Source organism: Sminthopsis crassicaudata, chromosome 5 (assembly GCF_048593235.1).
Source record: "Sminthopsis crassicaudata isolate SCR6 chromosome 5, ASM4859323v1, whole genome shotgun sequence".
Lineage (NCBI taxonomy): Eukaryota > Metazoa > Chordata > Mammalia > Dasyuromorphia > Dasyuridae > Sminthopsis > Sminthopsis crassicaudata.
The window spans coordinates 114481974-114508089 of record NC_133621.1 but is presented as its reverse complement, the minus strand read 5'-3'; the positions used below and the strand labels follow the sequence as shown (position 1 = coordinate 114508089).

At 34.6% G+C, this 26116-nt stretch overlaps 1 long non-coding RNA gene across 1 annotated transcript; it reads left to right on the top strand.

The window, feature by feature from the left end:
• The first annotated feature begins 793 nt into the window (after positions 1 to 793).
• On the top strand, positions 794 to 25858 carry LOC141543121 (uncharacterized). Its single transcript, XR_012482341.1, has 3 exons — positions 794 to 1049; positions 22174 to 22273; positions 25266 to 25858. It is a non-coding gene; the product is annotated as an uncharacterized LOC141543121 (long non-coding RNA).
• Positions 25859 to 26116: the final 258 nt, after the last annotated feature.

Below are 26116 nucleotides of genomic sequence, written 5' to 3'. Positions count from 1 at the left end.
TAAGAGTGAGGACATCGGCCCTCTCCAACAATGAGATGAACCAAATCAGTTCCAATAGAGCAGTAATGAACTGAACCAGCTACACCCAGTGAAAGAATTCTGGGAAATGACTATGAACCACTACATAGAATTCCCAATCCCTCTAATTTTGTCCGCCTGCATTTTGGATTTCCTTCACAGGACTATTTCAAAGTCCGATTCTTTTTGTTCAGCAAAACAACAGTTTGGTCATGTATACATATATTGTATTTAATTTATACTCTAACATATTTAAAAGAAGGAAAGCGCCAATTACTCTAATACCTTTGCTAAGAAAACACCAAATGGGGTCATGAAGAGACATATAAGACTGAAACATCTGAACAACAGCGTGCGTGTCACACATGTTCTGATCCAGGTCCATTCTTCTTAAAGTGTGTATGTGTGTTTGTGTAAAAGTGCTTGAGATTTGGGAGTAGGATATTTTGTTGTTACCATTACTACAAATTATTTATTTAAACAAATTAAAATAGTTACTATTTTCAAGATATTAGGAGACACCCCAATTTCCAGAGCAAAAACCCAGCAGCAAGCTGTGCCCTGAGCCTGGCATAACAATAATTCTTTGTACTTGCCCTCCAGATGATCTCACCCTCTGGCAAAAATTACATAATGATTGTATTGCTTTGACCAGCACCAGGTGTTCTCTGAGCTTAGACAAGCACTGGACAAGTATCCTCCGGTCATGAAGCCCTGCTATCAATCAAACTTGTCTCATTGTTGCAGTTACATTTCATTGTCTGGGCCACAGCTCACTACATAGCCATTGGTCTGAATATTAAGATTTCCCCACACTACCTCAGATTCCCTCACTAAGGATGGGACTTTGGCACATGTGTCTAATTCTTTTCCTTGCTTGCAAGCCATTCCCTCACTTTGAAATTAAACTTCTGGGAAAGAAGGAAGAAAGGAAGAAGGGAAGAAAGGAAGAAAAGGAAAGAAAAAAGGAAGGAAAGAAGGAAGGAATTAATTGCAAAATCATGCTAAAAAAAGAGAAGACCTTTGCAGAGGTATGGGGGGAAGACAGAGGAGGAACATTGCATGTAATGTCAGATTTGTAAAAGTACATTAATCAATTTTGCTTATTTTTTCCTCTTTTTTTCTTTAAAAAAATGTTAAAAGGAATGATTCTCTGAGAAGGGAATGGGAAGGAATTATAAGGGGAAATCTGGGTAATATAAAACAACTTTTAAAAATCAATCCAAATTATTTTTTTCTAAATAACCAAAAAAAAAAAGATAAACTTTTGTTTGATTCCTGATTCTCCTGTCTCTAACCTGCTCTGTTCAATTCTGGACACCAACAGGTTAGAGGCTACTATTTAACACTACAAACTATTTATTATGAACTGAGTATACCATCTGACTCATTAGTAAAGATAAAACATATATAGAGGCTAATTGAGATATAATTGGAGAGGGTTATAATCCATAAAGTTTGTAAAATCTAAAATAGCCAACTAGATATTTCTGGATGAAGGAGGTTCTGGGTATTCTATGTCTCCCTTTTAAGTGATGACTATTTACATTCTTAAAATTTCCCAAAGATCACTAGAAAGTTCATCATTCTATAGTTTCCAGAGTCTACCCTTTCCCTGCTTTTGAAAATTAGAAAATTTGTCATGTTTGTCTGTTCCATCTTCCATTCTCCATGATTCTTCAAAGATTTTTGGTAGTTCTTTTGTTCTTTAAGTTTATTCAGTACCCTGGGATATCATTCATCTAGAAATCTGAACAACTTTTCTTCTTCATTCAGCTTTCTAAAAGATTAAATTGATCATGAAACACATCAAGAGTTTATTATATGACATATTACAAACAAAATCCAGCAGGAAGAGATAGAGGAATTAAAATCATTTCAAAATTATAATTATAAACACTTTGGAGTATACCTGCCAAGATGAAATGAGGGACTCTAAAAACACCATTACAAAATGTTTTTCACATAAATAAAGACATATCTAAATGATTGGAGGAATATTCATTGCTCATGAGTAGGCTAAACCAATATTAAAAAATGAAAATTCAATCTAAATTAATTTACTTATTCTGTGCCATACTAATCAAACTGCCAAAGAATTATTTTATAAAACTAAAAAATACCAAAACTCATGTCAAAGAATAAAAGGTCAAGAATATGAGAGAAATCAATTAAAAATATAAAGGAAGAGGGCTTAGTAATATCTGATTTCAAACTATATTTCTTTTTGCTTTTTTTTTTTTTTTTTGAGGCAATCAGGGTTAAGTAACTTTCACAGAGTCATACCTGAACTATATTTCATCAGATCAAGTTGATATTTACTAAGAAATAGAGTGGTGGGTCTTTGGAATAGATTAGATATATAATATACATTGGTATATAGTAAATGACCATAGTAATCTAATGGAACCTAAAGATCCAAGCTTTTTGGGCAAGAACTATTTGATAAAAAATTGCTGGGAAAATTAGAGCAGTTCAGCAAAAACTAGAAATAGTCCAATATCTCACATTGTATGCCAAAATAAAGTCAAAATAGGTATATGATTTTGTCATAAAATATTTGCCATCATAAGCAAATTTGGGTAGCATAAACAATTTGATTTATCAGATCTTTGTATTAGGGAAGAGTTGATGAAACAGGAGACAGAAGATCCCATTTTGGAGGGCAATCAGAAAATATGCCCAAAAAGTTATGAAAGTACCTTACAGCCTTTGACCCAGCTTTATTTGGTCTAATTCCAAGGATGATTAGGAGGAAAACTTTTATGTTCTAAAATGTTTATAATAGCTCTTTTTTGTGACAAAGAATAAGAAAATGAAAGGATGCCCAACAATTGAGGAATTGTTGAACAAGTTGTGGTATATGATTGTGATGGAATATTGTGATGTAAGAAATTCTGAGCTCAGTGATCTTAGGAAAACGTGGAAAAACTTAACATGAAATAAGAACAAAATGAGCAGAACCAATAAAATACTGTTTATAGTAACAACAATATTGTTTTAAGAATGATTTTGACATGAGATACCACTACACACCTGTCAGATTGGCTAAGATGACAGGAACAAATAATAATGAATGTTGGAGGGGATGTGGGAAAACTGGGACACCAATACATTGTTGGTGGAGCTGTGAAAGAATCCAACCATTCTGGAGAGCAATTTGGAACTATGCCCAAAAAGTTATCAAACTGTGCATACCCTTTGATCCAGCATTGCTGCTATTGGGCTTATATCCCAAAGAAATACTAAAGAGCAGAAACAGACCTGTATGTGCCAAAATGTTTGTGGCAGCTCTTTTTGTTGTAGCTAGAAACTGGAAGATGAAGGGATGTCCATCAATTGGAGGATAGTTGGGTAAATTATGGTATATGAAGGTTATGGAATATTATTGCTCTGTAAGAAATGATCAGCAGGAGGAATACAGAGAGGCTTGGAGAGATTTACATCAACTGATGCTGAGTGAAATGAATAGAACCAGAAGATCGCTGTACACTTCAATGTTGTATGAAGATGTATTCTGATGGAAGTGGATATCTTCAACATAAAGAAGATCCAACTCACTTCCAGTTGATCAATGATGGACAGAAACAACTACACCCAGAGAAGGAACACTGGGAAGTGAATGTAAATTGTTAGCACTACTGTCTATCTACCCAGGTTACTTATACCTTCAGAATCTTATACTTAATGTGCAACAAGAAAATGGTATTTACACACATATATTGTATCTAGGTTATATTGTAACATATGTAAAATGTATGGGATTGCCTGTCATCAAGGGGAGGGAGTAGAGAGAGAGAGGGGATAATGTTGGAAAAATGAATACAAGGGATAATATTACAAAAAAACAAATTACTCATGTATATATACTGTGAAAAAAACTATAAATACAAAAGGAAAAAAATTACTCATGTATATATGCTGTCAAAAAAAATTTATAATTATAAAATAAAAAAGAATGATTTTGACAAAGCTCCTACATCCAAAATTTCCAAGAAAAATAAGAATTGTCTCAGGCCACAGAGAAGCTCAAAAGAAATTTTGAAAATCAAGTAAGAGACAGAAAAAAAATTAGGAAGAGAATTGAGAACTGTGCAAAAGAAAATAAAAAACTTACTTTAACTTAAACATTAAACAGCAAATGGAAGCTAATTATTTTATGAGAAATTAAGATACAATAAAGCAAAATCAAAAAGAATGAAAAAATAGAAAAAATGTGAAATAACTTATTGGAAAAACAACTGACCTAGAAAATAAATCCAAGAGATAATTTAAAAATTATTGGTCTACCTAATTGATTGTCATGATCAGAAAAGGAGCGTGAATATCATTTTTTCAAGAAATTATCAAGGAAAACTGTGCTGATATTCTAGAACCAGAGAATAATAGAAATTGAAAGAATCTACCTATCAGTATCTGAAAGATCCCAAAATGAAAACTCCCAGGAATATTATAGGCAAATTCCAGAACTCTTAAGTCAAGGAGAAAATATTGCAGGCATTCAGAAAGAAACAATTCAGTGTCGTGAAGCCATAGTCAGAATAACACAAAATTTTGTAACAGATTTCATTGATAGAACCTCATTCTCACATATGTGGGGAACTGAGTCAAATTTATAAAAAATAAGAGCCATGCCCCACTTGATAAATGATCAAAAGATATGATCTGTGCCCAAAGAACTAAATATCATACATATTCTTTGACCTAACAATACCACTGCTAGGCATGAATCCCAAAAAAGATTTTAAAAAGGGAAAGAACTTATATGTGCAAAAATATTTTTAGTGGCTCTCCTCTCAGAGAAAAAAAAATGGAAACTGAGGGGATGCCCATCAATTGGGGAATGGCTGAATAAATTGTGGTATGTGATTATGGTGGAATATTATTGTTCTGTGGGAAATGATGAGCAGGATGCTCTCCTAAAAAACCTGGAAAGTCCTTCATGAACTCAAGCAAAGTGAAATGTACTCTGTACAAAGCTATAGCTTTGTTGTGGGATGATCAGCTGTGAATGACTTTGCTATTCTCAGCAAAACAATAATCCATGATTACTCTGAAGGACTTAGATTGAAAAATCCTGTCCATAACCAGAGAAAGAACTGATTGTATCTGAAAACTGATTGAAGCATACTTTTTCTCTCATTTTTTTTAACTTTATTTTTCTTGAGGATTTTTTTTTTTTTTTTTTTTTTTTTTTTGGCCGGGGGAAGAGTCTATGTTTTCTTTTACATGACTTATGGAAATGTTTTGCATAATTCCACATGTGCTTTCTTAATGGGGACTAGGAGTAGGGATAAAAGAAAGAATTTGGAGCTCAAAATTTTAGAAACAAATGTTAAAAAATGTTTTAAATGTAACGGGAAAATAAAAATATTTGAAATAAAATAAAGAGCAAGATAAATGGAATTTTTAAAAAATAATGACTTTGAGCAAATAAGTTATTTTTTTCTATTATAAATACCCAAAATAAGAATAAAGGACAATGTAAATATATATATATATACACATATACATATATATGCACATGTGTATATATATATATGCACATATATGTACATACATACATACAGATATATATGTTTTATAATAGCCATCTCTAGGAATAGAGGGAATAAAAAATGGAGAAAAAAGAAATTTACATGATATTGTAAATTTAAAAGGAATGGCAAGTTGTATATGGGAGATTTGCAGTTTTATGTATTATTGTGCTATGTTATGGAAATGCTTGTTTTATTCCATACATTAAATTTTTAAAAATAAAGTAAAAAAAGAGATAGAGAGGATCAAGGGGAGTAAAATAGATAGGTCTGATTATATAAAATTAAAAGGTTTTGTACAAACAAAACTAATGCAGCCAAAATTAGAAGGAAAGGAGGAAACTAGGGAAAACAATTTTTTTCAGCAAATTTTCTGATAAAGGCCTCAGTTTTCATATAGGAAGCCAAGCCAAATTTTAAAAAGTAAGAGCCATTCCCCAATGGAAAAATGGTCAAAGGACATGAACAGACAGTTTTCAGAAGAATAAATCAAAGCTATCTATAATATATTTTTAAAATGTTCTAGGGGAAGCTAGGTGGTGCAGTGGATAGAGCACCAGCCTTGAATTCAGGAGGACCCCAGTTCAAATCTGGTCTCAGACACTTAACACTTCCTAGCTGTGTGACCCTGGGCAAGTCACTTAACCCTAGCCTGGGGGGGGGGGGGGGAAATGTTCTAAATCACAAGTGATTACTTTTGCCTTATTCATCTTGAATTTTAATTTCATCTTAACAGTGCTTCTTCTAAGGTTTCAAGTTTGGAAATTATTCTCTTAGAGAAGAAACAAATAAGTTGATTTTTTTTTTAATTACAGGCTACTATTACACCATCTCCTCTATATGTAGGTCTATCCTTTCTTTATTCTTCTATTTTTATTTTGAAAGTGACCTTTTCAAAGCCCTTTTTCATTGATTTTATTATTTTTGTAAGCCACAACCAATAGTATGCTGATATGTATAGTGTATATATATATATATGTGCATATTACATGTGTGTATATAATATATAAATATATGTATATGTGTATTATATATTCTTATATAATAAGCTCTCCACAAAAAACCCCACAACATAAACCACGCACATTTTGAATTTAATATTTTTTTCATCAGTTTTCTTCCATCACTTTCTTAAGTCTATATAATCAACAAAATAAAATCTAACCCTGATTTATAGCATTTGCCAATTTCTGAGTTGGAAATGCTCACACAGAAAAGGTAACAACAATTTCTCTCAAGCCAGTAAGAACTGGCTCAAGCACATTCCTGGCCTCACCTCATCCTGGGCTGTATAGTTTTCCTGAGATTTTTACAATTCTGTACCCCTTAATATTCTTGTGGGGGTTTTTTTTGTGTTTTTTTTTTAAGTAGGAATTTTTCAGGGAAGTCCTTTTGCAGCTATCTCTAATTCTTTTTTTTTTTTTATTCATTTTTCCAAATTATCCCCTCCCTCCCTCCACTCCCTCCCCCCCCCCCATGGCAGGTAATCCCATACATTTTACATGTGTTACAATATAACCTAGATACAATATATGTGTGTAAATACCTTTTTCTTGTTGCACATTAATTATTAGCTTCCGAAGGTATAAGTAACCTGGGTAGATAGACAATAGTGCTAACAATTTACATTCGCTTCCCAGTGTTCCTTCTCTGGGTGTAGTTGTTTCTGTCCATCATTGATCAACTGGAAGTGAGTTGGATCTTCTTTATGTTGAAGATTTCCACTTCCATCTATCTCTAATTCTTTAGATGTTCCCTATACAGATATCACTTCTTATAATTGCACATGTTTAACCTATATTGGATTACTTGCTGTTTAGGGGAGGAGGTTGTGGGAAGGAAGGGAGAAAAAAATTGAAACACAAGGTTTTGCAAGGGTGAATGTTGAAAACTATTTTTGCATATATTTTGAAAATAAAAAGTTATTATTTAAAAAAATAAATCTTTAAAAAATATTGCTTCTTCTTCCATTTTGCATCTGTTTCCGTGCCTGGAAACAAGATACCTCTGTGCTGGATACCTCTGTCAACTATTCCCTTACTTTTTCTGCCTCCTTTTGTGTGTTGTCTTCCTCCTCCATTAGATTGTAAGTTTCTGTAGAGTTAGGATTGTTTTTCCTTTTATTAAATATTTCCCTATTACTTAGCACAATGCTTAAAACAGCAGGCACTTCATACATATTTATTGGATTAAATTAGATTGGATTCCTTGGTAGCCATCATTAGAGATCATAGGAAAAGGATCGAGCCTCACAGTAATAATAGCTGTCATTTATATAAGTGATACCATATTTCAGGCACTTTGCTAAGCACTTTACAAATATTAACTAATTTTATTATTACAATAATTCTGGGAGGTAGATGCTATTATTATTCTCATTTAAAAAAAAAAAAAAAAAAAAAAGAGGTCACACAGCCAGTGTCTTGAGGTCACATTTGAAATCAGGTTTTCAAGATTCCTAATCTAGAAGTCTATCTACTAAGCCATCAGCTTCCCCTACTATGAGTATGGAAAACCATCCTCTTAGACCAAATACAGGCAGACTACTCTAGGGCTTGTGTTGAACAACAGGGACTATGCCCAGGATCCTGCCTAGCTTAGACCAGCTTCTCCTAACTCCTGCCACCTATATAGATATAGACAAACAGGGTCCCCACAAGGTATTTACATTGTCTTAAGAACATACCAAAAAAAAGTCTGTCTCCCTTGAACCAGCGTGGAAATCAGAAAGACAGCACTAGGGTGTTAGCAGGAGTGGAATTCCCTAGGAATGCTTAACTATAACAATACCTAGTAACCAACCCTACTCTGCCCTGAGTCCCCATCAAAGCAAGGAACAATAAGATCAGAATCACCAGCATCAAGGAGCTAGACCAGCAACTGATCTACAGACCTGGCTATAGCTGGATCAAAGTGGGAGGAGACTGTTAGTCTGCCAAGTCTGTGTCCTAGCTTCCCCAGGGCACTTCTGCTGTGAAGCTATAAACAGTCAGCTGCAAGGGCTCCAATCTGCTGACGCATCTACCTTTCTCCCTCAAAGGGATCGTTTTTCCATGATATTGTCAGAATTTTGTTTTTGCAAGGCTTCCTTACATGCTGAGTTGTCTTCCCTAGGAGAGGTTCTTCATGAGATCATACCTATTATTTTCTTGTAGTAGAATGTAAGCTCATTGGTGGCAAGGCCTATTTTTTCTTTTGTTTCTTTATCCCCCATACTTAATATGCTGCCTTACACATAGAGTTTTTCTGTACTTAAATTGTTATTGGTACAGTTTGTTGAATTTTTTTTTTTCCATTGGGGAATGGAGAAGAAAGGACTCAAAATATAACAAACTTTAGAAAAAAAAAATATATATATATATGTATGTATGTGTATATATATATATATATATATATATATATATATATATATATATGCTGGATTATTGTTAATTTTCCTGAACTTTATTGAAATATGATTTCCTAAAGTCAGGAGTACAAGTATGCCTACAAATAAGTTTGGAAATTATTCCCTCCCTTAATTCTAAGTGAATTCTGAAATGGCATGGCCATTCCCTGAGAAAGTTTTGAGTCTCTTTTTCTTGTTCTTGTTCTTCTTCTTTCTTCCTTCTTCCTTCTTCCTTCTTCCTTTCTCTTCCTCCCTTAATTCTAAGTGAATTCTGAAATGGCATGGCCATTCCCTGAGAAAGTTTTGAGTCTCTTCTTCTTGTTCTTGTTCTTCTTCCTTCTTCCTTCTTCCTTTCTCTTTCTCCTCCTCCTCCTCCTCCTCCTCCTTCTTCTTCTTCTTCTTCGACACACAACTAAGTATCTGAGGTCAAATTTAAGGTCTTCCTGATTTCAGAGCTGGTGCTCTACCCACTGCACCAACTAGCTGCCCCTCAAGTCCCTTCTTCTTAACCAATCTTCTTTTGGTTGATCAAAATTAAATACCAAGTAGCAATCCCTATTATTGCTTCTTCTAGGACTCTAAGTCTTTATATATATGTATATAGTAAAAATATAGAATTTCTTAGGTGCTTATCAATTGGGGAATGTTAGTAAATGATATCAGCAGAGAAGCATTGGAAGACTTATATGAACTGATAAAAGATGAAATAAGTAGAACCAAGAAAACAATCTATACAATGACCACAACAATGTAAATAGAGAAGGCAACAATGAAACTTGTTTGAAATTTAATGCTGATTTGGAACTATGTCTCAAACTATGTCTCAAAAGTTATTAAACTTTAGACCCTCTTTGACCCAGAGATATCATTATTGCACCTGTACCACAAAGAGATCAAAGAAGAAAAAGGACTTGTACATATTTAGGACCTGAAACAAATAAAATAAAACAAAAAGATCTAAAAATATTTATAGCAGCTCTTTCTATGGTAGCAAAGAACTGAAAATTGAGGGGATATCCATTGTTTGGAGAAGAACTGAACAAATTATGGTATATAAATTGAATACTATTATAGAATAGTGGAATCATGGAATATTATTGTGCCATAAAAAATTAAGAGAGTTTAAGAAATACTTGGAAAACTTGTATGAACAGAAGCAGAGTAAATTAAACAGAATCAGAACAACCATTATAATTATAGCAATATTGTAAAGACAACTTTGAAAGATTTAAGAACTATGGTCAATATGATAATTAACTATGTTTCCAGAGGACTCATGATGAAACATTCTACCCACCTTCTGACAGAGTGTATCTATGTATATACACTCATACATTTACATATATAAATATATACATACATTTTTGTTGTTGTTTAGCCATTTCAGTTGAGTCTAACTCTTCATGATCCCATTTGGAGTTTTTTTTGGCAGAGATACTGGAGTGGTTTGGCATTTCCTTCTCTAGCTCATCTTACAGATGAAGAAACTGAGGCAAAGAGTGAAGTAACTTGCCTTAATAGTCTTCCTGACACTAGTCCCAGTGCTTTATCTGCTGTGCTACCTAGCTGCCTCCTAAACACACACACACACACACACACACACACACACACACACACACACACACACAATTTTTCTTCTTTCTCAAGGTAGAGAGAGGGAAAGGGAAAGAAGTAAAATTTAATACTTATTCATTGAAAAAATAAAAGCTATTCTGAGTTTCTATTTCATAGAAATCAACTAGGTAAAATTATTAATCAATGAAAATTCCAAATGTTGGAGGAGCTAAAGGAGGAGACAATACCTTGATGTCACATTGACAGACCTAGGATTTAGTACAAATAATCTGGAAAACAACTTGGACTATATTCTGAAACTTTGCATATCCTTTGATCCTATAATATCACTAGTAGGTATATGCCCAGTGGGGTCAAAGAGAGAAAAGAACCCAATTATATAAAAAGGCTTATAGGATCTTTATTTCCTTTTATCTTAGTTTTATATATAGTGACAAAAAAATGTAAACAAAAGCAATTCCCATCAATTGAAAAGTGACTGATCACATTGTGGTATATAAAGACTCTTTTTTCTGACGAGAAAGATGACAGTTTCAGGAAAAACCCTGGAAAACTTATATGAACTGATGGTTAGTGAAATAAGCAGAACCAGGAGAACAATTTATGCCATTATACCATTGAGTAATGTGCTTGTGCAGACCCTATCAACCTGTTAATTCAATATTGCTTCCCTCCACCCAAGGTTACCCGAGGAACCCTGAAGGGCAGTTTGCTTCCCAGAGAAAGAGCCACTGTGTAATATTACAACTATAAAGACAAAAACTTAGAAAGACTTGAGAACTACTGTCCATGTTTTTACAACCACAGTTCCAAAGGGCTGAGGATAGAGCTTACCTCCTGACAGAAAGGTGATTATACAATGTGCATAATGATAGATACATCTTTGGAGATCATCAATGTGGAAAGTTGTTTTTCTTGACTATATTTATTTCAAGATCTTTGCTTTTGTTGTTCCAATTGTAGTGTGAAGGGAAGGAGAAAAAAATGCTTATTAATTGAAAATAATTTTTAAAAAATTTTCAGGAGATACTGCAATTAAAGCCTTCCATTTGCTTTTATGTAGTTATCATCTCTCTTATGCTGGACACTGTCTTAATTATTTCAAATAAATTTGGACTAGATCTGGGAGTGCATTGGTGTAGGGAATTTTTGGTAAGGAGACTTCCTTCTTCCCTTGTAGGTTGGTAATTGCTCTATGATAGTCTTCTAGAGTTGTTTGTGATACTAAAAGGTAAGTGACTAGTTTTTGGTAACACAACCAGTAAATCTCTGAAAACTTGGATCTTACTGACTGCAAGTCCAGCCCTCTCCACTATATCAAGCTAATTATCCTACCCAGCTCTTCCTGACTCCAAGGGCAATTTTCTGTTCACCAATTCAGGCTAATTCTCCTTTTTCATACCTTTATTAATTCAACTCAAAATCACATTAGCAATTTTTGGCTGCAATGTCCTATGGTTCTAAATGGCCCCAAATGATTTTCATACACACACACACACACACACACACACACACACACACACACACACACACACAGGAGAGGCAAAGGAGAGACAAACTTCTATCCTTCCTTCCTTCCTTCCTTCCTTCCTTCCTTCCTTCCTTCCTTCCTTCCTTCCTTCCTTCCTTCCTTCCTTCCTTCCTTCCTTCCTTCCTTCCTTCCTTCCTTCCTTCCTTCCTTCCTTCCTTCCTTCCTTCCTGTGTCCTATATGACGAATAGTTCTTCCTTTATAAATTTCCCATGATTCAATGAGGGGAAGCCCAAGAAATTGCTAAATTAACTTGAGTCTGGAATCTTGGCTTGTTAGCCCAAACCCCAAACTCAGATGTTACTTTCTCATGTTTTATGGTTCTTGGCCACTAGATGTCTAACCAAACAAGTAAATGAAAACAAGCAAGAATAATGAGCCTATCCCTGGATAGGTGAAGGGAAGAGGAGGAAACCACCTTTTATTTTTATAATGTTAAATAAAAGATTATGTACAATAAATCAGCATTAAATGAGGCAAATGTACAAAGCCCAAATAAAAAACAAGAAGCTAAATTACCTTCATTTATGTGCTCAGATTTCTGTTTTAACATCAGTCTACCTTTTGATATGGGGCACCAACCTGAGAAATCAGTTACTTCTTGGTCAATTAGCCACCTGGTACAGAGCCCTCCTTTATTTTTAATGCCTTAAGGGTTCTTTGATGTATGTAACCTTTAAAAAAAATCCTTTGTTTTTCTCTGTTATTCCTCTGTTTTCCCATCTAATGAATTAGGTAGTACAGGGAATAGAACCCTGCCAAGCTTAGTCCAGAAAACCTGAGTTCAAATCTGGCCTCAGACACTTAAAAGCAGTGTGACCCCAGGCAAGTCATTTAACTTTTGTCTGCCTCAGTTTCCTCATCTATAAAATGGAAATAATAATATCAGAATTATAGTGAGGATAAATGAGATAATAGGTGTAAAGTGCTTTGAAAACTTTTAAAGTACTATATGAATGCCAGTTATTATCAGTCCTTTTATCCTTCAGTTATAGTTTGTTTGTTATTATTTTTTCTCATGGTTTTTCCCCTTTGGTCTTATTTTTCTTGTACACATGACAAATATGGAAATATCTTTTAAAGGATTGTACATGTTTAACTGATATTGGACTACTTGCTGTTTTGGGGAGGGGGAAGGTAAAGGAATGAGAGAAAAATTTGTAAGACAAAGAAATGAAGAGACAGATTCACAGAAACTTAAGAAGAATTATATCAACTGATGTAGAGTGAATTGAGCAGAACTGAGATATCCAATGTCAGCATTGAAAAATAAGCAATTTTGGAAGATTTAACAACTTAGATGGATGCAACACTCAACCATATTTTGAGAGGACAGATCATGAAGAATGCTATGCATCTCCTAATAGAGATGATGAATTAATATACAGGTTGAGAGTTTGAGACATGTTTTTAGACATGATCAATATGGGAATCTGCTTGTTTGTTACAAAGGTTTTAATTTTCTTTTCTTTAAGTGGGAGGGGGGCAGGAGGAAGAAACAATGTTTGATAATTGCAAGAATAAAATTTGATTAAAAGAAAAAAAGCAGAGCTTGGTATTATGGTATTATATAACAAATCTTAGGCAGTCTCTAAGTCTTATCTTGACCCATGACAATACTATCTCTACATCTATTATTACCTTCTTAGAAGTGAAGATGACCATCAGCAGAAGGAGATGAGGTTGGAAGATAATGACCTGAAGGAAATCGGTTTAACAGTTCAGAGTCAAGGTGAAATGCCAATTTAGCAATTTATCAAATTGTATTATGCTCTGACAGCTTGGGATAGGAACAAGAACCCAAATTCTATCTTTAAAAAATAGTTTAGGAGTATCTGAGGTGTTCAGGGAGGATTAGCCCCTGTTATGTGAAGGCTTGCTGATTCCCTGTCAGGGCTGCTCATCCATTTGTGGTGTCTATCTGTCATCCGACTTTCACCTGGGGCTCCAAGAAGCTATAGCATGCCAATGATCCGGGCTAAAATGGATTGAAGGTAGCCAATAGGTTTTAAACTCATGGGTGAGTTAGAGAGATGTCTACCCCAATTATGAGAAGAGTTCCTTGGGGACTGGACAGATGAGAACAGTTTGTTCCAATGGCCATGAAGGCATCAGGAGCTGAGAAGCACTTAGACATCAAAAAATGCCAAGGTCATCCACTGCCAGTTGTCTTTTTTTTTTTTAGCATTAATTTTTTATTAAAGCTTTTTTTTATTTTCAAAACATATCCATGGATAATTCTTCAACATTGACCCTTGCAAAACCTTGTGTTCCAAATTTTCCCCTCCCCTAGATGGCAAGTAATCCAATATATATTTAACATGTTAAATTATATGTCAAATCCAATATATATACATACATATGTATGCAATTGCTACACAAGAAAAATGAGATCAAAAAGGAAAAAAATGAGAAAGAAAACAAAACACAAGCAAACAACAACAAAAACCATGAAAATGCTATGTTGTAATCCACAATCAGTTCCCACAGTCCTCTCTCTGGCTGTAGATGGCTCTCTTCATCACAAGATCATTGGAACTTCCAGTTGTCTTGACTTTTGTCCTGCCCCTGAATTAAGATACTCTGGAAGAATGAGGCTGACAACTTTGTACAGCTTTACCTTACTTGAATCCAAGTCATGCATTCATTTGTAAAATCATTAATTGACTTCAACAACAAGAGTTCTTACTATCAAGTTGAAATTTTAAAAAGTTTGTTCTGTAAGAAATGACCAACAGGATAAATACTGAGAGGCTTGGAGAGACTTACATCAACTGATGCTGAGTGAAATGAGCAGAACTAAGGGATCATTATACACTTCAACAATGATACTGTATGAGGGTGTATTTTGATGGAAATGAATATCTTCAACATAGAGAAGATCTAATCCAGTTCCTATTGATCAATGATGGACAGAATCAGCAATACCCAGAAAAGGAACACGGGGAAATGAGTGTAAACTGTTACCATTTTTTTGTTTTTCTCCCCAGATTATTTTTACCTTCCGAATACAATTCTTCCTTTGCAATAACAACAACAAAATTCGGTTCTGCACATATATATTGTACCTAGGATATACTATAAGATATTTAATAAGTATGGGAATGCCTGCCATCTAGGGTAGGGGGTGGAGGGAAGGAGGGGAAAATTTTGGAACAGAAGGGAGTACAAGAGATAATGTTGTTAAAAAAAATTACCTATGCATATGTACTGTCAAAAAAAGTAATAATTATAAAATTAATTTTTAAAAAAGAAAAAAAAAAGAAATTTTAAAAAGTGGATATGAGGGGAGAAAAGATCAAGGTCCTTTGAGACACTATGAATATAATGGTAGGGGAATGGCACATTATGCTATTCACTATTAGGACAAATATTCTTTTTTTTATTATAGCTTTTTATTTACAAGATATTTGCATGGTAATTTTTCAGCATTGACAACTGCAAAACCTTTTGCTCCAACTTTTCCCCTCCTTTCCCTCACCCCTTCCCCCAGATGGCAGGTTGACCAATACATGTTAAATATGTCAAAGTATAAGTTAAATTCAATATATATATACATGTAGGACAAATATTCTTGCCAGTCCCAGAGTTTGATACTGTTATCAAATACCTGCTTCTCTTCAGCACTTTGTCTTAGTCCTAATTCTCTATCCTCCTCCCTCCCTCATATTGATAGCTTGGATTGCTCAATAATTCAATTCAACAACATTTATTGAGCTATTACATACAGTTGACAAAGGGTACACAAAGATAAATAAGACAGTCTAACTCTCAAGGAACCACAGAAAAATAAGAGGCATATAGAAATAATGCTAATTCAGGTAAATGCAACAAACATTCATTAAGCTTCTATTCATTTACCTATTATGTATGATACGGTGCTAGGTCCTGGACACACAAAGATAAAAATGAAACACTCCCTGCTCTCAAAGAGTTTATATTCTATTGAAAATATACACATTCAAAGATAGGGGCTAAACGATAGCTCTAGAAACATGATCAAGGAGTATTTGAGGAAGGAGAACAATACTTTCAGCTAGGGGGATCAGGGAATACTACACCAAAGAGGTGGCCCTTTAGCTGATTCTTGAAAAAAGCTAAGAATTCTGAAAAATGGACATGAAAAGGAAACATCCTGGGAATAAGAGATATTATGTGTATAAGTATAGTATATTCTCCAAATTTGGAGAATAGCTACTAGTTTTGCTAGAGTACATGAATGGGAGTCTGTGAAATAAACTAGAAAGTGAAGAAGACTTTTAAACCTTTACATTTTATTATATAAATTTATTATAGAAATAGAAATATCCCCTTCCCTCAATTATGCCATCAGTAGTCTTTAAGCCAGGGGATGATGTAGTTTAACCTTCATTTTAGTAAAAATTATTTTGGGTGAAGGAAATATACAATAAAAAGGAGATAGAGACCTAAAAGAGAAGAAAAGGAAGAGGAGGAGGAGGAAGAAGAGAAGGAAGTAGAAGAGAAAGAGAAGGAGGAAGAAGATGCCTTTCTCTTCAGCTGTTCCCTTGGCATCTCTCCTCTGGGCCTAGTTTTTTCTTAAAAAATACTAAAGTTTGAAATCTTTTTCCCTTTTAGAATTTTCCTTAATCACCTCCTCTCCATTGCATTTGAACTCTGGACAGTTAGGTGGCCCAGTGGATAGAACACTGGATATGAAATCAGGAAGACTTATCTTCATGGGTTTTAATCCAGCCTCAAACACTTAATAGCTATGTAACTCTGGGCAAGTCACTTAATCTTGATGGCCTCAGTTTCCTTATCTGTAAAATGAGCTGGAGAAGAAAATGGCAAACCATTTCAGTATCTTTGACAAGAAAACCTCACATGGAATCACAAACAGTTAGACACAGCTGAACAAAGGAACTGCATCAATGGATGAATAAGTTATGACATATAAATATTATTGTTCTGTAAGTGATGGTAAGCAGATTGATTTCAGAAAAGACTGGAAACAGTTATGTGAACTGATACTGAGTGAAGTGAGCAGAATCAGAAAAACACTGTACACAGCTACAGTTAGATTATGCGTTGATCAACTACAATAGACTTGGCTCTTCTCAACAATGTGGTGATCCAAGACAATTCCAATAGACTTGGGATGGAAAATGCCATCTGCATCCAGAGGGAGAACTATAGAGACTGAATGTGGATCAAAGAATACTACTTTCATCTTTTTGTTTGTTTGCTTGCTGTTTCTTTCTTGCATTTTCCCCTTTTGTTCTGATTTTTCTTTTACAACAAAATTAATATGGAAATATATTTAAAAGTATTGTACTCATACAACCCATATAAGGTTGATTGTTGTCTTGGGGAGGAGGAAAGAAAAGAGAAAAAATTTGAAACCCAAAATCTTACAAAAATAAATGTTTAAAAAGTATCATTACAATGTAATTGGAAAAATAAAATACTATTGAGAAAAAAAGGGGGGGACTGACTGGCAGCTTATTTTTTTTTATCACAATGCTAGGACTTAAATGACAAATAAATGCTTAAGCAAAAGATGGTAAATGAAATTTTATTTAATTTTTTTTTTTCTGAGGCTGGGGTTAAGTGACTTGCCCAGGGTCACACAGCTAGGAAGTGTTAAGTGTCTGAGACCAGATTTGAACTCGGATCCTCCTGAATTCAGGGCTGGTACTCTATCCACTGCACTACCTAGCTGCCTGGTAAACGAAATTTTAAAGAAACAAGGATAAACTTCCTATGCTAGGGGGAAACTTCAGACTCATTTCTTTTGGAAGAGAAGGTTAAAAAGAACAAAGGGAAATACAAAGTAATAGATTCCAGTTTGCAGCTGCCCCATGTCTAGTGCTTCATATAATCAAACTAAATCAGCTAGGACTCTGACCTCCTAACTTCCTCAGTTCTCACAGAATCTGTTCTCTATATCTTTCCCTCTTTGGCTCTTTGGAACATCCCCTGTTCCCAAACTCTCCTTTCTTGCTCCCTTCCCAGGAAGAAAGTTCCTCCCTACTTTCATTTAGCATGGGAAGACAAGTTTGTTAAAGTTTGTTGGGACTGGAACTTGAAACTGAGAATGATAGGAGACCTCCATGCCAAATTAGCAGATGTCCATCTCCATTGTCCTGTTAAACCTTTTTGTGGATGTTGTCTATGGACTGAATTGTAAGCTTCTTGAGAGCAAGGACTGTATTCTTTTGTCTTTGAATCCTTAACTCTTAGCAAGATGCATGGTACTTTAAGGATACTTTAAAATTCCTTTTTGATTGATTGATAGCATCCACCAAATTTTAAAAGACTTAAAGGAAAGCTTTCAATAGCCACTGTGGAACATTTCTGGAGGACTTATAAGAAGTCATAAATCCAAGAATTTGTCACAGTACAGAAATCCCTCCCTTTTCCCAGAAGCACCTTAGGCATTCCATCATCATTTTTCCACTGCCATGTTCAGGTTTGTCCAGTTCCCAGATTAATTGAGACATCTCAATAATCTTCTGCTGTTCATGGATATTCAGGATACACTTCAAAAAAATGTAGTCAATAATGTCTCTGCCTAGAAACTTTTTTTTTTCTAGAAGTACTTAATAAATCTTTATTGAATTAAATTAAATTGAGATTGCATTTATCTGAGCCAGATCCCTGAGTACAGGAATTGTTGAGCGGTAAAGAGTTTCTTTCCTTTTTATTATATTCTGTGAACCTTGCATGATGCATTGCACTAGAAGGTGTTCAATATATATATATACATATATGGATAATATAACCTTAGGGAAAAGGACAGAGGCTATAACTGTAACTTTGTTGGTATAGAGCAGAGGTATTAAACACAGATCCCACAGCAACATGCAGCACACAATACTCCCAAGGGCAATCTGAAAAAAAGATTAAAAAGTAATTAGAAAATATTTTGTTATGTACTTTTTAATGACCTAGTTTCTATTTAAGTCTGGCATTCCTGATAGAGAGAATTTCCAGAGGAAGAAATTCTATCAGTGTCCTTTCTCTGTAACTTAAGAGTTTCAGGGAATTGGCTAAAGTCTTGAGAGGTTAAGTGCCTTCCCACAAACACAATGCCAGTATATTTTGTTTTATTTAAATTTCAATAATATTTTATTTTTCTAATTACATGCAAAGATAGTTCTCAACATCCATCCTTGCAAGATTTTGAATTCCAAATTGTTTTTCTCCTTCTTCCCCCCCCCAACCCCAAATAGGCCATGCATGTACAATCACTCCAAACATTTCCACACTAATTATGTTATGAAAGAAAAATCAGAACAAAAAGGAAAAACCACAAGAAGAAGAAAAAAAAAGGCAAAAAAATAACTGCAAAAAATAAAAATAGCAAGCTTCAACCCGCATTTACTTTTCATAGTTCTCTCTGGATTTGAATTCTGCCTAAAAATTATTCAGGTTACCCTCCCAAAAATGTAGTCAATAATTTCTGCATATAAACATGCTTCTCTCTAGTCTTTTTTTTTTTTTTTCTCAGAGTGTGCCCCCTTTTCAAGGCTTTCATCCATCATCATTAATGTGTTATCAATTGGGTAGTGAGGACTCAGGATACTGCTACAGCAAAACTATCACATTAGCAAACTCCTCGCTGTCCTAAATCTCTTTAAGACACTTTGAATTACTGAACTAAGGAATGTGGCTTGAAGCAGGATGTTTCAGACTGCTATATATTTCCAGCCACAAAATGGTAATCAAAACTTGATCTCTATCAGATCTCTCCACTGGGTATGCACAAATCACACTTTGTGGTCTTGAGATAACAGCTAGATCCTACCTGTGGGTATACAAGTCGAATTTTCCTAGAGCCCTGAATTCTATATTAAAGCATAAGGGAATTGATTATTTCTTAAAAAGTCATTTATAACTCTTAGCTCATATGCCTTCAATAATTTTGAGTTTTAATCTTGCTTTTTTTCTCATAGAGTTCCAAAGAAATCACTTAGCATGTGAGTTAAATGCATTTTCTACAGTGAACTAAACATGAAATTAAGCTTTTCATTTACAAGATCTATGCATGGGTAATTTTTCAGCATTGACAATTGCAAAATCTTTTGTTCCAACCTTTCCCCTCCTTCCCCCCACTCCTTTCCCCAGATGGCAGGTTGACCAATACATGTTAAATATGTTAAAGTATAAAGTTTTTGCTGTATACAAAGAATTGGACTTTGAAATAGTGTACAATTAGCCTGTGAAGGAAATCAAAAATATAGACAGACAAAAATAGGTATTGGGAATTCTATGTAGTGGTTCATAGTCATCTCCCATAGTTCTTTCGCTGGGTGTAGCTGGTTCAGTTCATTACTGCTTTATTGGAACTGATTTGGTTCATCTCATTGTTGAAGAGGGCCACGTCCATCAGAATTGATCATCATATAGTATTGTTGTTGAAGTATATAATGATCTTATTTCATTCAGCATCAGTTCATGTAAGTCTCTCCAGATCTTTCTGAAATCATCCTGCTGGTCATTTCTTACAGAACAATAATATTCCATAATATTCATATACCACAATTTTTTCAGTCATTCTCCAATAGATGGGCATCCATTCAGTTTCCAGTTTCTGGCCACTACAAAGAGGGCTGCCACAAGCATTCTTGCATATACAGGTCCCCTTCCCTTCTTTAAAATCTCTTTGGGATATAAGCCCAGTAGTGTAAAATTATTTTTTATCTCAAAAAAAGAAAGAAAACCCTAATTTTGTTACAAGTTAGCGTTCGAGTTTAGTCTATTCTGTTTAATTTCTAATTTCCAATTCTTCTATCCTCTCTCCCACTCTTTGCTTTCCCACTTTACCTTGGAGACAGATATCTATAACTGAAAACTACCAACCATCCTTAGGATCAGAGGTCAATGGGGAAAGGGGTTGGTGAGAAGAAACTACTTCAATACTATGTTCCAGCCCTTTCTTCTTTCATCATGATTAGCAATCCCTGAATCTAGCTTGTGTGGAGTCTATATTCAACTCTTGATCAAATACAATGTATTCTTTCTTCTCTAAGTTCTTTCCTAACTCTAGTAGAATAGGCCTACAATGTCCCCAGAAAACTTCTCACCCAGAAAGCTCATTTCATCCTTAAACTTCACACAATAGAAGTACTCTCTCCTCATCCCTGTGATTTTGTGCTTAGAATCTCCATTTTAAGGAGGGTGCTCAAGCCAACCAGGCTTCAAACTGAATGCAGAATTCCAGATAATAGTAAGGAGAGATTAAGAAAGTATATCATTCACAGCTGCTCCTCTTGACAAAATAACTTTTTAATCTGCATGCTATTATATAGGAATTGAGCTTTTAAAAGGATGTGATAAGAAACAGATATTTGAAAATTGTTAAATATTTAATTAAATAATATATATGAAAGTAAATTTTCATTTGAAATTCTTGGCTATTATGAAAGTCTATAGGGTGGTTTAATATATCTTCAATATATTAAAGATGAGTCAACTATCAGATATTTGCTGTATGTCTGAAGCCCCAGAATATGTTTATCTTATAAATAAAGGATAAATGAAATGCTAACTCTTAGGAAAACATCAGGAAAGACTAACTCCAAGTTGTGGTTAATGAAATTTTGCTATTTAGGATGAAAATCTTGGGACTGTAATTTACTATTGTTTTGAGCTTTGATTACAGGGATAGTTGATTGAATTGTCATGAAATCAGTAGTAGAAAATGGTATGGGATACAGTCTGGGAACTGCTAAAAGTGAATATCTGTTTCCACTTGGTTGATCCTGCTTTTGATACATTCTGATTACAAGATTGGCTTCTAGATAGGACTCATGCCTGGAATCAAACAAAGTTAAGGAAGTTCTCCTCTCTGTTATGATACATATATCTGTTATATATTGCTGCTGTTATATAACTATGTCCCTCTTTCTTTTTATAGCAAATTTCTATAATCAAGAAATTCTTTAAGTACAATGTCAAATCTATTAAATAATCCATTAATATTGGAATTATATTAGATTGATACTGAGTTAGCATAATAGGATGCAAGTATGAACATCTTACAATTTTAACCTGTATTTGTGATCAAATTATGACACAGGGATTATATTTTCCTAAGGGGGAAATGATTAAACAAATTAATAAGACAAAAATGTAATGCAAAAATTTTCTAATTGGCCAGCTACTTGGCACAATGGATGGAGTACCAGCGCTGAAGTCAGGAGGACCTGAGTTCAAATCTGGTCTCAGATATTTAACACTTCCTAGATGTGTGACCCTGGGTAAGTCACTTAACCCCAATTGCCTCAGCAAAAAACAAAATGTAAATTTTCTAATTAAATGCAATAGTAAAATTTGAGAAAATCAACAGGATTAGAGTTTTCTCTAAGAACTATTTACAGATATATATGATTGGCTTCTGAAATTTATGTATCATTGAGTATGTTTTAGTAGTAAATTTTCAAAGTTGCATTAAGAATTTATTAATTTAGGATTAAGATTTTACACATAAATTGTATATCCATACAATGGTAAAGTGAAATTATTTTCTCATTATTAAATTATCTGTCTGATAATTTTATTTTTTTCCTTGATAGTATTTTATTTTTTAAATACTTGTAAAAATTAGTTTTCAACATTCATTTTTGTAAAACTTTGTGTTCCAAATTTTTGTCTCTCCCTTCTTCACCTCCTCCCCTCCCCAAGATAGCAAGTATGTCTCGTAATTTTAAAAGGAAGAAGAGTTCATTTTACAGTTGGATCCTATACATTTTTAGAAGGTTTTAGGTAAGACAGAAATAGCACATGGAATATGTATACAAACTGAAATTCTCTGAAGTTTCAAGATTGAAGAAACAGATTTAAGTGATTGTACTAAATTATATTAAGTTAGAATTATCTAGGAACCTTTAGATTTAGAATCAGAGAAATAATTGTCCAAAATACTGTCCAATATGGTTCTTTTCAATAGCGAGGTGTTTCAGGCAGTTCCAAAGGTGTTATGATGAAGATCCATTCTTGTGAATGCACCCAGAGAGAGGACTATGGGGACTGAGTGTGGATCACAACATAGACTTTTCACTTTTCTTTGTTGTAGTTTGCTTGCATTTTATTTCCTTTCTCTTTTTTTCCTTTTTGATCTGATTTTTCTTGAGCAGCAAGATAATTGTGGAAATAAGTATAGAAGAATTATACATGTTTAACATATTTGATTTCTTGCCATCTAGGGGAAGGGATGGGGGGAAAGGAAGTAGAAAAAAAATTGGAACACAAGGTTTTGCAAGGGTAAATGTTGAAAACTATGCATATGTTTTGAAATAAAAAAATGTAAATAAAAAAAAATAATAAATATTGTCCAAGAAAAGATATCTAGGGACCAGATAATGACATGAGAAATCTGGGACTCAGAATGTGTTGATTGTATAGATATTAAGAATAGGTTACTAAGTTTCAAGGAGACTTGATATTAGTTAACACTGATAATTATCGTATTGCTTTGAATGATTTTTGTTTAAATTTTCTTACATACCACCTTCATGACACAGAAGTCTCCCTTCTCAAAACTAGTCCCTTGTGAGCTCTCTAAATAGTTTGATTTGTAATGTGACCTGACAATGTAATTATGCAATTATGGAAATTGTGAGAAAACCTTATTGGGGTTTTTTGAAACTAGCCCTGCATGATTGGGAAACAGAATCATTTCTTGCATGCTGTTAGAGACCTTTAACCCAGGATGCTGACCAGAAACTCAGATCCAAAGATTGATGCAAGGAGTTTTCTCACACTTATACATCTCAAGCTAAGGGCACTTCCTAGGTCCTTCTTATTACTGCCACAGCTGCCAAACTTGTGGGTGTGAACTTTTGGGTCTTATGATGGAAGCCACTACTCCTGAGTGGACAGCAGAATTCTCCAGGGACATGGAGGTTTATCTAGTTTGGTCACAAAAGCAACCAACATCCAGATGAGATAGTGCTCAAAGATTCTGGATGAGGGCTGAGGATATAGTCCTAGTTTTTTGGTTTATTTTTCTCTTTCCTTTTGTTATATGCTTAACCATGATAGCCCTGAGTCAGGATGGTGTTGACATTTTCTCTCTCTACACTGCTTAAAAGCAAACAATGGCTAGACAAAACTTATTCAATTTAATATCTTGTCCTGGCCCAACTGGTCTCTTGTGACATCTTGGCTTATACTTTTATGGGTATAAGCCTCTCTTTGTTGGCCAGAGGGTAGAGGTTCTTTCAGACCCCTTCCCTTTGGCCAAAAGGGGGAAGTGTCAAGATACTATTAGGAGAAACCTTGTTTTCCAGAGTTAAGACTCAGGCAGCAAGCTGTGCCCTGAGCTTGGCTGACCAACAATACTTTGTGCCTCCCTTCTGAAACAGATGGTCCCTGAGATTCTTGATTCTTGACTTTCCTGTTTCCAATCTACTCCATTTGGTTCTGGCCATCCACAAGTTAAAGGCCAGTTTGGTCCCATTGATACTCTATCCTTTTCCAAGCTATTGACTCTCTCATGAATATCTCTCATTTTTTTCTCCTACCTCTCTTATTTGCCTCTATGAGCACTTCCAAGAAGCCTCTTAAGGCCTGAGCCCTATTTATCGGATTCTCTGAGATATTTTCTGTGCATATTTTGTCCTTGTCTGAGTCTGTCTTTTGGTCTGCCCTGTCACCATAGTAGCTTTCTATGATCAAAGTTCTTTTCTGTTTCTTGCTAATTTTCTTTCTTTCTTTTCTTTTCTTTTTTTTTTTTAAACTTTTGTGGTCAAGTTCTGCTCCTGGGGTGTAAGGGACACTGTCCCAAGCTTTCTGGGCAACTCTGAGCCTTGGCTTTGAACACAGGGGCCCATTGTGTTTGTAAGGGGTAGCTTGTCTGCTCTTTCCAGGAAACTCTGGTTTTCCAGAGTTTGCCTTTTGAGCTGAGTCAGGAAACTAACCCTCTGATTTGCTCCTCTACTGAGCCAAAATTGAGTCTTAGTTGCTGATTTACTGTGATTAAGAACCTCTCACCAGCTTTCCCAGAGTCTAAGTTAGACTGAACATCCTTTTCACCCCACTGAGACTATCTTTCTTGAAGTTTTTCTAGGATATCTTGAGTTGAAAAGTGGTTTTGTTTATCAGATTCTGTTCAGAAGTTTGGTTTCATGTGGTTTTTGAGGAAAACTGGGAGAGTTTGAGCAGCTTCCTGGCTTTATTACTATTACTTTATTACTTGGCTCCACCCCCATACCCAGTTGACACTCCACATTTCCTCTTCATGTATTATAGGTATGCCTAGAAGCATGAGAGAAAGAAAGACAGAAAATACTGTGCATAAAGGCAGAGATAAAGAGAAGAAACCAGAAAAGAAATGGAAGAAAAGAAAAGTAATTATATAGTATCAAGCATGAGGATTCTAGGAACATGAAAGCTGGATTTGAATGTTTGCCACTTGGCTAACGACCAATATCAAACTATAATTAGACTTTGAATGACTACTAAACATCCATAAAATCATGCCTTGAGGGACAACCCACTCAACTTTAAAATTCACCCCCTAGGGATTGGATTTTTCTGCTTAGTAAGTACAGAAATGCAAATTTACATAGCTCATTACATCTAGCTTCAGTCATACTACCCATTCCAACATGACTGTCTTCTTGCTATCAGTCCTACCACATGGTACATACCATAATCAACACCTCTTCCTCTGACAACCTGATCAATAGGCCTATTGTTCCTGGAAAGGGTGTGCAAAACAACTTTCCTAACTACTCCACTCATCATCCCTGTAACTTCTCAAACCAAAATCTGGCCATCCTCTATATTTTTTGTTTTATTTTCAATTAACAAACATTTATTTTCTCTCTCTTCTACTTCTCTCCCACATATTCCATACAGACTGAATTAAAAAAAAAAAAAAAAAAAAAAAAAGATTATTTTAATAAGTATGCATAGTTGAACACATTGACCATGCCTAGAAAGGAATGTCTCTATCTCTGTGTCGAGTTCATCACCTCTCTGTCAGAATGTATCATCATCAGTCCTCTGAAATAATTGTTAATCATCGTGTTCACAGTTATTAAGCCTTTCAAAATTGTTTATCTTTAAAATATTGATGTTCTAGTATAAATTGTTAT